This window comes from Halichoerus grypus, chromosome 2 (genome assembly GCF_964656455.1).
Source record: "Halichoerus grypus chromosome 2, mHalGry1.hap1.1, whole genome shotgun sequence".
NCBI lineage: Eukaryota > Metazoa > Chordata > Mammalia > Carnivora > Phocidae > Halichoerus > Halichoerus grypus.
The window spans coordinates 106,495,242-106,508,577 of NC_135713.1; the positions used below are offsets into that span (position 1 = coordinate 106,495,242).

At 48.7% G+C, this 13,336-nt stretch overlaps 1 long non-coding RNA gene across 1 annotated transcript in view; it reads right to left on the reverse strand.

The window, feature by feature from the left end:
* LOC118522109 (uncharacterized) overlaps positions 1 to 13,336 on the reverse strand; it is a 273,431-nt gene that overhangs the window by 240,373 nt on the left and 19,722 nt on the right. The window lies entirely within an intron of this gene.

Here is a 13,336-nt window from a genome sequence, read left to right on the forward strand (position 1 = left end):
ATCAGTTTAATCCTTATGCTGATAGTATGATGACTGTCATGATTCTAGGCATCACAGTCAGACACAAAGTATCTGGAGGAAAGGGAGAGAGCATCCTCCAGAAGTCTTCCCCTCACATAGCACTGGCCATCAGTAAGCCACACATACCCATTTCTGAACCAATTACTGAAAAGGGGATCCCTTGAGAAGGGTTGTTCCAGCCCCTCCTGAGGGTGTGGAAGAGGGAAGACAAGTGAACAAAAGCATGATTCTGTGTGGACGGAAAATGGGAGAAACTGCAGGTGGACAGGAAATTTATAGCGATCTCTGTACTCTTAAAGCTCCAAAAACCCATAAGTTAAAAACTCAGTGGTTGCTTGATATGGTTTAAACCCAGACTGGCAAGATCCATGCCTACCCAGAACCAAGCATTGGGCTATACATCAGCACTGAGCAAGCATCAGAGAACTTTCATGAAGCATCCCTTCAAGGGGATCTTGACCACTTCATAACCAAGACAGTCAATCCCATTGCTTTAACCCTTCTTACCGCTGCTGGAGAATTGAAGCCCGGCAGTTTGGGTTATATAGATGAATGAGAGAAAAAGGTTGCTCTTAATTTATGCAAGTTCCGTGACAATTGGCCAACCTACCTCCCTGTTTTCTACCCTGAGACAATCCAAGCAAATCTTAGGGTGTTACATGGTGAGAGAGCAGTAAAGTGGTGGATGGGGCTATGGCATTTTCTTAAAAGAAAATTCAAATTGGCTATTAGAGTTACTGACCTAACATTGACCATTGGCAGATTGTGTCTGTTTAAACTCATTTCCAGATCACTTGAATGAGAAATAGCAGTTTTCTCCTAATGTAGACCAGGCCCCTAGAGTTATTTCCTAAAGCTGCAATGACTATTGTAAGTAAGGAGAAAATAGACGGATAGAGGTTTGATGAGAAATTTTACACTTCTCGTGAGTCTTTTTGTGAGGGGCTCAGTGTGTTTGCTCAATTCCAATTACCTGCCTCTTTCTTCTCTGGCTGGATTAGTAACTATTCAATTCAACCAAAGCATAGAACAGTATCACTAAAATGATTGTTCCTCTCCCAACAGGATACTTAGGTTTTGACTGAGTAATCAAACTCTGTAAGAAATTTTGCCAAGATATTTATTATACCAAGTAACGGGAATAGGAGGTATCCTTTGTTATATAATATATTGTAACTAGCTAGAAGAAATAGATGAAAAAAAATCCTCCTTAAACACGAAAGTCACACATATGTGGTAGTAAATTTATGTCCCCCGTCTCACAACACTGTTACCAGACAACCAAGAGAATAAGAAGCATATAAAGTAATAAGTATATTTGAATAAGTAAAAGAAGTAAGCATTTTTCAAGTAATAACTTTTCTGGCAAATTATTGCTGGTAGTTGTCGAACTCTGGAGAAGGCGTTCTGTTCTTGTTATAAGGCTTGAAGTTGCCATATAAAAGTGGATCTAGACAGCCACATCGAGGTGAATTCCATAGGACCTGTGATCATAATTAATTCTCTCTTCCTCCCCATCAAACCTCTAAGCACACCTACCCACAGATGTTATTCTATCTCATAGGGGGTTCCATTCCATTTCCATTCCATCCCTGGTGGAACTGCTAATGGCCCAAACAAGGAGAAATAAGAGAGAAGAACCAGAAGATAAACAAAGGTCCAGAATCATCTGCAAGCTAAATAACACATACTTGGAGAAGGGTGGGCCTAATAGTAGCCAAATGAGAGAAGAGGTGAGATGTGTCAATTTTCTTTCAGCCCCTCATTCCAGGTCCTGGGTTTATCCTACCTCACAGGCCGTCTCAGTTAAGGGGAAAAAAAAGCACATTCATTTGGTGGAGACTTCTTATTTGATGTCTTCAACATTACATGAAGCATTGATTTTTTTTTTTTTATACTGTCTTTTGCTCCCCTGCTTGAGGTTTTCCTTGGGTGGAAGGCATCTTGAAAGCCTTCTGCCTTTCATTCTCCCAGAATCTATGCTCTGATCTTGAGACATTAGTCACAGTTCCAAGGAGGGGACAGGTCAAATAACTTTACAATCAAAACCCAAACCTAAACAGATGGCTCCTTTATTCCAAAAAGGCACAAGCACTTGTCACTCTCTTGTGATAATGGGATTTGGCCTCAACGTTAAGGCATCCCAGAAGCAGAGAGCTGCAGTTCGGGCCCAGTGGGCTCTCTGCTCAGTTTCAACTCCCAGCCAACCGACTCGAGATCTTCCAGCCAAGTGTGGACTCAGGATGCGCTAAAAAGATGAATGCCTGAGGAAATCCTAGGCAGGCTGGCTACATTCTCCAAGTGTGGTCTTTGAACTATTAAGTGCATCAATTCACCTGAAGACTTGTTAAAAATGCAGATTCCTGACCCCCTCCCTGATGCTGTGAATCAGCCCAGGAATCTGCTTTTTCAAGAGGCTTATCAGGTCATTTTAACACTCTTTGACATAGGAGGACCACTTCTAGACTCTCGGTACACAAACGTGGTCTTGAGACCAGCGGCATTAGCAGCATCCAGGAGTTTGTTAGAGATGCAGAATCTTAGGTCCCACCTCAGACATCCGAAATCACAACCTGCATTTTAACAAGATGTCCAGATAATTCCTTAGAGTTCGAGAAACATTTTGCTAGAGTAGTTTTGTCTTATAACCTTGTTCCCACCAGCTCGGAAGAGAGTGCAGCAGCACAAAAAGGGGCTTCCTCTCAATCCTAAACTACATATTAGGATCAGTAAGGAAGTCTTTAACAACACTGACATTTCAGTCCTGCTATAGCCAATTTAACCCAGCCTTCTGGAAGGGGGGCCTGGGCATCTGTATTTTTAAGAGCTCCCTAGCTAATTCCAATGTGCAGCCAGAATTGAGAACCACTATTCCACCAAAGCAAAATTCAGAATCAAAGCTTACCCTAAAGACAGTGTGAAGCTGGGTCTCACTCCCCTAAAAAGCGATCAGCCATTTGCCTAGTAACAAGGGATTCTTAAAATATTTGCCTTTTACTAAGAAGAGGCAGCTTCAGCCTTTTGAATGGCTACTCATTGTCCATGCCTCATACAAATATGTTGGGTCTCCACCGCCCGGGAGCTCAAAAGCAGCATTCCCATCCCCTTTGTTACTCAAGGCCGGGCTCTGGCATCCTCGGGATGGGAAATGGCTTCTTCTGAGGCAGCATTTCTCTTAGCTTTCTCTGCCCCTGGGATTTGTGATTCTGGACAAGGCATATGTCTTCTCACCATGCCATTTCCCTCATTTGCAGAGGGAAAACACAGTGTTCATTGATTCCTTTGGTTAAGCTGACTGGTGCCCCTGGCTCCCGTCCAGTGACTATTTCTCTTTGCAGCAATCCTCAGCTGGGGGAGAGCCAGGAGGGAGATGGCTGCCCACTTAGAGCCCCAAGCCCCCCGTGCTCTCTATCCTGTGAGCTCTCCAAATGCCAGCTCATTCCACTGATTCTCTTCTACCCAGGCAGGCCCATCAGAAAGCCTTGGAACAGGTTTGAGAACAGAAAGGCTACTGGATTCCTTTGAAATGTCTGAGTTCAGTTTAAGTCCAGAGTCCAGTAGATCCCAGGTGGAAGAATAAAACCCTTTTCTCCCAGGGGAAAGCCTCCTGATTGATCTGGATAAACACTCTTGAACTCTAACTATAGCACATGGACTCACCACCGTTATTTCTATTTCTATAATTATTGATAGCTGATGTTTCTTTTTAACAGTTGCATACACCTTTCTCATCTTCTCTCCACCTCCTACTACTAATAACACTGATGGCTTGCTATGTGCATTACCATGTGACCTGCACATCCATCTGCAGAGGTAGATGCTTGCCATTTGTATACCCATTTTACAGATACAAAACTGAAGTTTCAATAAGTTAAAAAACTTGCTCCGGTTCCACATGGTGAAAGTGGCAGAAACTGGATTTCATCCAGATCTATATTATTCCACTAGGATATGTCTACCAAATGGGCTCTTCCTTTGGACGTTTCCCAATCCCTCACCTCCAGTCTCTGTGCTTCCCAGAGCAAGATCTCTGCCACCAGATCTTCCCTTCTGGCTCAACTTGTTTCGGAATTAGCTGGAGTATGTGCCAGAGTCAAAAGGATTTGGAACTAACAACAAGTGAAGAGGGAGTGAAGAGGAGTAAACTCAGATTCCTATTTTATACCATATACCCAAATAAATTCCATATGAATGAAACATTTAAATGAAACAATGGAAGTACTAGAAATATTTGTAGGTGGGAGACTTAGAAAATCCTGAGGTAAGGAAGGACTTTAGAGAGTGACACCAAAGGCAGAAGCCATAAATTAAAATATTAAGAACAACTGCACAAAAATTTTAAATGTAATTTTAAATGTGAAAAGCAATTGACAAATTGGGAAAAGTAGAAAACATGTAAGACTTAATAGAGAGAATATAGATATTTTTTAAAAAACTCCTACAAACCAGCAAGAAAAAGATGAACACTCCAATTAAAAAAATGGGCAAACATAAAAGAATAAAAAGAAGACCACAAATACTCACGATTGATGATGATGAATTGTGGCAACAGATTTTACATTCTCTGCAGGTGGGAGTATGAATTGACATAACCTTTCTAAAGGTCAATTTGACAAAATGTAGTAAAACTTTTCTAAAACACAGAACAGTTAACCCAGCTGTTTTGAGGAATCGATCTTAAGGAAATAATTAAGGACATGCACAGTGACCCAGCAGGAGAATGACCCGGGTATGGTGTGGACAGAAATAAGACACGTGGCAACACTCTAAAAGCCCAGGAAAGGAATGGTTGGAAATCTCACCCCACATCCCTGCAATGGAGGCACTGGGTGGTCTTTAAGGACAGAGTCTATTTATTGAACCATATTCATTGTGAGGATGCTTCTGTGGAAAGATGTTCACAATATTTTGTTCAGAAAAAAAGGAAGTCACTTGTCCCACAGAATAACTGTGTTGGCACTCAGGATATACAAGAAAGGTTTGTCTCTAGGTAATGAGAGCGTTTTGGGTTTCTATTTTCTTCCTTTTGCATGTTTGTGTTTTTTCGTTAGTTCAAGTAACATGTACTGCTTTTGTGATGAGAATGAAAAATACAATAGGAGTTGTAAAAGGGGACTCAAGGAGCCCCAGTCCTAGTCCCTGGTGACCAACACTGAAAGGGGTGGACTGAGTGAGAGAAGAGACCCACACTCCTGAGAGGGAACTGGGACCTGCCCAGGGAACGTCTTGCCCTCCCGGCACCTTGCCAGCCCGCTGGAGGCCTGTCCTTCCCTGCGGCCAAATCAGCAGTCACCCCCGCCTCTCCGCACCCTTCTTTAGAGAGACCTGAGCCGCCGGCGTGGGTCCCAGCCCTGCAGAGGGTCCCGAAGAAACAAGGCGGGGACGGATACAGCCTGCGCCTGAGGAAGCTCCACGGGGCAGCAAGGACCAGGCGCTCCTGCCGGGCTTGGCCCCTTTTTCGACCGCGTGTGGGTATTTTCCTGAGATAGGTTTCTCTCCCTTGGACCTGCCTAAAAACATCCTTTGATTAAGATTCTCCTGCCCTTGATTAAGATTCACTGGTGACCGAAGGGGGCCGCCTCTCTCTGCAAGTGCCGACAGCCCCACCAGTCTTTTGGCAGCTTCCTCTCCGTCTCCCTCCCCTGTCCCGGGCCAACCCTGACCACGCCTCAAATTGCCCCTAGGAGGCAGAAATGCCAGCTAACCGCCACGGTGCCTGGTGCCCGCGCGGTGGCCGGGAGCCACCCCGGCGCCGAGGCCGGTGGGCCTGCGCAGGGCCCCGCGGCTTGCTGGAAACCCATTTGCCGCCAGTCACTGGATCCCGGAGAGGGGGACCTGGGTTCATGAAGCCAGAAACCGGGGAGGTGCACCCCGCCCCGGCAGCCCGCTCGCAGGCATCCCGCAGAGGCCTGCCCGCCCCTGGAGGCGCGGGGGGGGGGGGGGCGCAGGCCCGCTTCAGGTTTCGGTCCCGAACCCCGGGAGCTCCCTTCCCGCCAGGACGTCGGTCACGGGTCTCTGGGCAAGGTCGCCCCGGGACGCGAGTTCCCGCCCCGCCTCGGGCCGCCGACTTCCAGGATCAGAAAAGCCACGCTCCGCTGAGGCCCTGGGGCTGCTCCGGCTCGGCCTCCTCGGTGGCCGGCGTCGGGAGAGAGAGGCAAGGAGCCTCCCGCGGCCAGCCCGGGCGCCTGCCCGGTTCTCCCGCTCTCCCTCCTGGGCCCGGCGCGCCGACACCAAGAGGGCTTCCTAGCACCCACCCCCAGCTGACCAACCTAAGGGTGTCGGATCCCGCCTCCCCCTCCTCCTGCACCCGTCCCCGCCCCAAGCCCGGGCGTTGCGGGGCTGTGGTCGCTTCGTCCGGTGGCCTCTGCCCACCCCTGCAGGACCGGAGGTCTCTCAGGAGCACAGCGCCGCCCCCACCCCTGCAGGACTGGGGCACAGAGGGGAAGGGGAAGGGGCAGGGGCTGCCGGGCCTGGACCGCGCGCTCCCGGCACGTGGCGCTGCTGGGCACGCGGAGAAAGTGACCCACGGACCGCGGACGAGGGAAAAGGAGGCGAAGTCCCCCTCAATCCAGCCTCCGCAGCGCTGCCGAGCTCACGGAAGGACAGAAGTAATTTACTAAAACAGCACATTTTAAGAAAGGAAATTTGAGACAGCAATAGCAGCATCTCAGGGAACGGCAGGGGGAAAAAAAAAGTTGCGAATCAGGCTTTCGCGCAGGGACTTAGATTTTGCAATAAGCGCTTAATTAAAAATAAAATATATTGATGCGGTAGGCAAGTCGCGTTCCTGGGAAGGTAAAAATACAGTGGACTCCCCCACACCCCAGATGCTCCACCTGCCTGCTGTAATTACAGGGCTTCAGAGAGGAGGGGAAAAAAACACGACAGAGAGAAATCTGCTTGCATATTTTTCTTCTATTGTGCTGGGCTCATTTGAATTATAATGTGTTGCAGGCCAGAGTCGGAAATTTTGTGCCTTGAATAATGAATCCCCCTGGAGCGCACGGTACCTGTACTTCTCTTTAGTGTCCACTGAGAATAACGTGTTCGACATTCAAGTGACAACACTGGAAAGGATTTCAAAGCCCCGGAGCCCCAGAACGCTGTACAGCCCGACGGCTCTTCTGCCTGCCCTCTCTTTGGCTTCCAAATGCAGCAAACTCCGTCGTGCCTTAAAATACACGGGTCCTGGCTGTGACCACAGAAATACAGTAGAGATAAACAGGCTCTTACTTGTGAGTCTGAGGTAGTCCTGCCCCGCACAAAGCTTCAAAGCTGCTAAGGCTCCAGGATACTACCCAGATTTTTTTTAAACGGGGGAACAGAGAGGCGCACTGTCTTGTCCCAAGCCAGGACAGGCTTTTCTGGCGTGAATAGCGCTGCACTGGCTCAGGCTGGCTTTCCGTAAGAAAGATAATAAACATTCAGTAATTCAATAAAACAGACACGGTTTAAATCACAGGCAATCGCCAAACCTCTGGGACACTTTTCGGTTCTGAACAGCTATTTGACAGAGGTTTTAAGTTAAGGGGCAAATGTAGAACAACAACAACAACAACAAAAAAAAAAATCTGAAAATCTCACTAAGATGAGAGAATGAAAGCTTTTCAAAATGATAGAAGTGGGCTTTCATGCTTCAACTTTCAAACAAGTGTTGTTTTGTTTTGTTTTGTTTTTGTTTTTTAGTTGATCGTTCTTTCTGGTTGGAAATAGATTCAGAAGCCCTTTTAAAAACAAGTCACTTTTGGCCAAATATATTAAGGTTTATCCACGATACCATGGGACCATTAAAAAAAAGTTCTTTATTGACATGAAAGGATTCCCAAGGTACATTGCTGAGAAAAAAAGTAAATATACTCCTATTTGTATGGGGTGTAAAGATTAAAAAACAAAAACAAAACATGTATATACCTATTTGTTTGTATAGCCATAAAATATCTCCAGATGGATATTGCCTTTTGGGAATGGCAGGAGGGGGGCAGGGGAAAGACTGTCCCCTGTTTATCTAAATCCTTTGCCATTTTGTTTTTAAAGACGTAATTGGACTGCTTGTTTAAAAAACAAATAAAATTTAATAAATATTAAAGTCATTCAAGCTGGATTACAGCCAAGTCAAGACTTGGTGATGGAGGGAAGGTCGGCACAGTTAATAGTTAAGACTGATTCTTAAAGGCAACTATCATCATTACTTTCTCATCTTTTCATTGAGTCTGTTAACAGCTTGCCCAAGGAAGCTGATACAGAGTTTTCTCTGCCTGCCCCTCTTCTCCAACATATGCACAAACAGGCAGGGAAATGACCTGAAAATGGGATGTAGGAAGGAAAAGAAAAAAGAAGCAAATTCCAGGTTTAAACAGCAAGTTGACAAAGGACTGCTGACTACACTCGTTTACTTTTTGAGCTGGGACATTTCCTTTGTATCCCAAGAACTATTTCAGGACTTTGTTAAGTCCCTACTTATTAATATTCTAAGAGCTTTGAGCTGAAAAGAAGAGAACCCCGAAGCCTGGGAAAGGCAAGAACTCTACCAGACCTTTGGGTCTGGCTGAACCATCTTGAAATAGCCTTTTAGAGTTTGCTGTACCACTTCCAGCAGCCGCTCGGAGCAGGGAAATGCAGAGAATCATCTACATGGTGTGAGATGTTCCACCCCCCCCACCTCCCCTCCCCCCGCCAGGAGCTCTCAATCCTGCTTCTCAGATGCTAGATCCTACAGTCCTGCTGATTCCCAAGGTGGCCAGAGAGTGAGCCCAAGAGCCCAGCTGGACCCCAACAGGGGACCATCCTCCCCAGAGACAGGGTGGAAACTTCCTCTGTGATAGACTCCTCCCACCCAATCAAAACATACAACCCCAAACAAACAAAGAGACAAAATTTCTTCTCTCCTTTTCACCTGCTCTCTGATTCCCACTAACAGAGCCCAAACCTTCCTTTCTCCACTTAGAGCAGAATTTCTCAACCCCGGCACTTCTGACCCTTTGCTCCAGATAATTCTTTGTTAATGGGGGGCTGTACTGCGCACTGTAGGATGTTTAGCAGCAATCCTGGCTCTGTCTACTAAGTGCCAGGAGCACCCCACCCTGAGCTGTGACAACCGAAAATGTTCCCGGACTGCCAAATGTTTCCTGGGGAAGGGCCAAATCATTCCCAGGTGAGAACCATTCAATTAGAAGCTGAAAGCTGATATTTCTGGAAGATGTAACAGCTTCTTTCTGTGTTTAATAAAATGGTAAAACAGAAATAATATTTTAAAAAATCATTGCCAGACAAATAAAATGAGAGTAAGAAGTCAAAACCATGGAGAGGGAGAAGGAGGCACAAAACACAAGATGGAAGCCATTTGGGGGAATACGTATCTGTCAGGAGGTAGAAATTTGGTGGAACACAGGTGACATTAAGATGTCGAGCTGGGTCCTTTCCATTTACCCCTACAAATTCACCTTCCACCCTTCTCCCTGCTTTGTGCCTCAGGAAGTATATCCTGATGGGTGGTCCTGACAGACTTCATCAACATGCCCTCTCTCTTCTCTGGCTTCTGGGTTTGGTCACTGGAAGGAAGAGGCCAGTGGGTATGTGGGAGGAGAGAGAGATTGATTACTCTGCATCTCCCCTGGCCAGATTCTGGTTTGTTGACTGCTTTTGTCTTCCACAGGTGGGAGCCTGTGGACAGGAGGCTATTTCTTAGAACGACAGCTCTCTTTGGCATGAAGCAACCGTGCCCTCCTCCTGGCCTTCTGGCCTCCAGGTTCTAGCCCCTGCCATTGCTAGCTCCAGGATACTGAATCACCCCTCGCTGGGTTGACTGAACCCTGCCCACACTGTTATAAGCCACCCCTTTATTTAAAATCTCCTGATAATCCTCGGTTTGAGCATGCCATCTGACAGAGAAGGGTCTAGTTCAGAGCTCCCACGGAAGTCATCTGTTTCCTACGGGACCGTGACTGATACCGATGATACAAGAAATCGTTTGAAGGGAAGCGTTGTTGGTCTGGGCCAGGATTTAGGAATCCCTCCGTCCTTTGCCCAAATACCCAATAAACTGAAGTACCTTGAGCCAAAGTGATCACGGTACCCGTTCTCCTCCCCCAATAACCAAACGGAGGCCTGAGATCTCCCACTTAAAACCTGAGAAAGCCTTTGCCCCAATACCAAGAATAGAGGTTGTCCAGGCCATGCCTCGACTTCTCAAAATGCACATGACTGAAGATGATAAAGAGCATCCATGAGAAAAAAAGAGATAAAGAGATCTTCCCCCAGGACAGTGAAGTCTGCCTCCTTTATCACTTACGCCACAAGGATGGAAGAGGAAAAATACTGACATGTAACCCCCTTCTAAGTGCATTATCTAGAAAAGAAAGACAAGTGAGTGTCCTCTAGTTTAGCACCAAACTGCCTTCTTTGAGTATTTCCATCTTCATGGAATGTATCTGGGAGGAGAAGTAAAGTCTGTCGGCTGCATGGAGGAAGGGGAAGCCCTCTTCCCTGGCCCCTGGGCCGTCTGGGTCGGGCAGGGGCAGACACGGGGCCCCAGGCTTCAGCTGCAGGAGGTAGGGAAGTGCCGAGCTCCTGGAGGTGCTGGTTCACAGGCGAGCAACAAGGAGGGCAGGTGCGGCAGGGATGGTCCAGGATGCCCGCCCCGCATCTGCCAGCAGTGCTTCCGGGCCAGGCCGGGGACAACAACCTCAATTGTCCCTCCCAACAGTAGCCTGCTGATCCCAGAGAAAAGACAGCCATGGGGCCATTTGGACCAAGCCTCCACAGGAAGAATGCTGCCCTTTCTCTGCAGCTCTGGGTCCCAGAGTCATGGAATCCACAGCTCAGAAGCTGGCAGCCCCCTCGGAGGCCTGGGCAGCTTCCCCTATGGTCACATGGCCCCGAACACTCTGTTCTTTGTGACAGCAGCGTGGCTGGGTGGGCCGAGGACCTCTGCAGACAAAGATACTTCAGGTGCCCCCTGAGCCCCCTGGAAAGTGATGAAAGAGCCTCTCTCCTCTCATCTGTGCCCCCGGCATGCCCAGCTCACCTGGAGTCTGGGCCCCCCACGACCTGCTGCTTGACTGCTATTCACAGGAGAAGCGGGTCCCAAGCCAATGTCAGAGACGGCCTCGGATTCAGGGGAGCATGAGGGCAGCACAGACACCTTCAGGGCTTTTGCCTCATGCAGCTAACGTCAGAGATGTTTTATGAAAACAAGATTTGAGGTCACATTGTTTCTCGGATAAAAGGAACTTTGCTTCAAAGAAATTGACTTGCTAAACAACGCTAGGAAAACTGCCAGAATACTGCTAGGCACAGCCGGCCACCTTTGAGTCCTCCAGTGTTTCCAGAAGTGCCGAGTAAATGACTCTCATTAGATCAGGGCTCCTGAGGCCGGGTCCCTGAACCTCCTGGGTCCTCATCCCCCCGCCCCGTAAGAATACAGAGCCTGGACTCAACGGACCTCCAAAGCTCTTCCCAGCTCTACACTCCATTTCTACTGAGCAGCGTCCTGTCTCCTGGCACCTACTGAGGAGAAGTTAGCCAAGAAGGGAAAGGAGACAGCACAGCTCTGGAGCCACAGGGCCCGGGGTTGAAGCCCAGCCCTACTCCTTACCGTCCGTGTGACAGCCGGCAGGTTATTTCCTCTCTGTGTGCCTCAGCGTCCTCATCGGAAAACGGGAAGTAGCGTCAGCCCCTCTCCATGGGGTGGCCAAGAGGGTCACGTGAACGAGCGTATAGAAGGCATGAGAACACGCCCAGCACAGGGGGGGGACCCCAGCAGCATTTGCCGTCTTCGAGACTCTTTTCACTTTTAAAGATGCCATCTGAGTCTTTTCCTGTCACCAGTTCAGCCTCACTAAAAGCAATTTGGTAAACAGACTCTCACAGGGCAAAGAATGTCATTTTTCCTGGGGGAATTGAAAATAATGCCAACCTTATCCCCTTCTCCATGAGCATTCTCCTGTGCTGCTGGGAAGGAGGCTTGCGAGGGGTCCGTAGTTCCTCACAAAATGGGGCAGGATGTTATTTCTCCCGGATAGGAGAGAAAAGTGAAGCACAGAGAGGGGCCCAGGCCAGGGCCTCCATGCAAGCCATGGCCCAAGCTTCTGCTGACCCTGAGCCTGCAGCAGCCTCCTTTACCCACCCAGCTGCCTCGCAGCTCCTACCTAGAGCACTCCCTCACCCAGCCCCGCCGAAGCCCAGGTCTGTGCTCAAGGTGCTCACGGCCACGGCTGATCAGCTGGGCAATGCCAGGGAGTCCGCTCAGACCACTTCCGCAGGCCCAGAAGCCACAGCCATAGGAGTCAAAGGGCTGGGCACTAACTGAGCTGGCTGCAAGCTGAGGAATCACGGGCTCTGGGGGCCAGGAAAACAACCACGGAGGGAAGGACAAGGTTGGAGTCCCCCATTTAACCCCCAGGCAGCGCACGCAGGGTAGGAATAGACCGTGACCTTGGAATCCCAATGCACACAGGGCCTAAGAGGCCCTGTCATCCAATCAGTGCACAGAGAGCCGTTAACAAGTACGTGGCGGGGGAGGTCCTGGCCATGTCTGTTTTACCCTCCAGACACCCTCCCGCCTTTCCCTGGGCGGCTCTGCCCTTCGCAGGAAGTACCTACAGGCTTCTACTGCCCTCCGACTTCTGTTTGCATTTGGCCAGTAGGAGGCAGTACCGTGAGAATGGACAGCCAAACTCAAATGAAGTCAGGGCGTTTAGTTCCCTGGTCTCGTTCCCACCCCCACCCTGGGTCCCGTTTCCTAAAGCCATAGCTTCTCTGTCAGAGAGCTCTTTCCTCAGCCTCAGCTCTCTGCCCTGGATCCCTTCAGGTGTAGGAGTGAGGGAGGCCTCTTCCTGCCACTAGGCACCATTGCTTTCCCTTAGCCCTGCCCAGGCTTTGCTCAGTAGCCCCGAACTCCCTTTGACCACCCCACTTGAGCACGCTGGCTCTTCCCTATGGGACCCTGCGAGAGGCCAAGGCTTGGCCCAAGGGCTCATCGCTCCATCAGCTTCACCTTCTCTTTCTCTTTTTGCATATTTGTACCATAAAATAATACACAAAAATACCCGTTAAGATATGAAGCCATCACCCAACAGGAGAATACACAGGAGTATCAGTGCATTTGAAACTTGCTGTGTGCTAGCTGCATCTCAGACACGCGCGTGCGCACACACGGAGTACACCACAGCTAAAGGCTGGGGAAAAGCCAATTACCTCCCTTTTCCACTTGTCACATCTCAGCTGGCACATGTAACCCAAGAGAACATGTACTGGAAATGCCAATGGAGCGTGAGAGCCACACAGAGTTAGACCCTCAGTGGGTAGAACCCTGGGG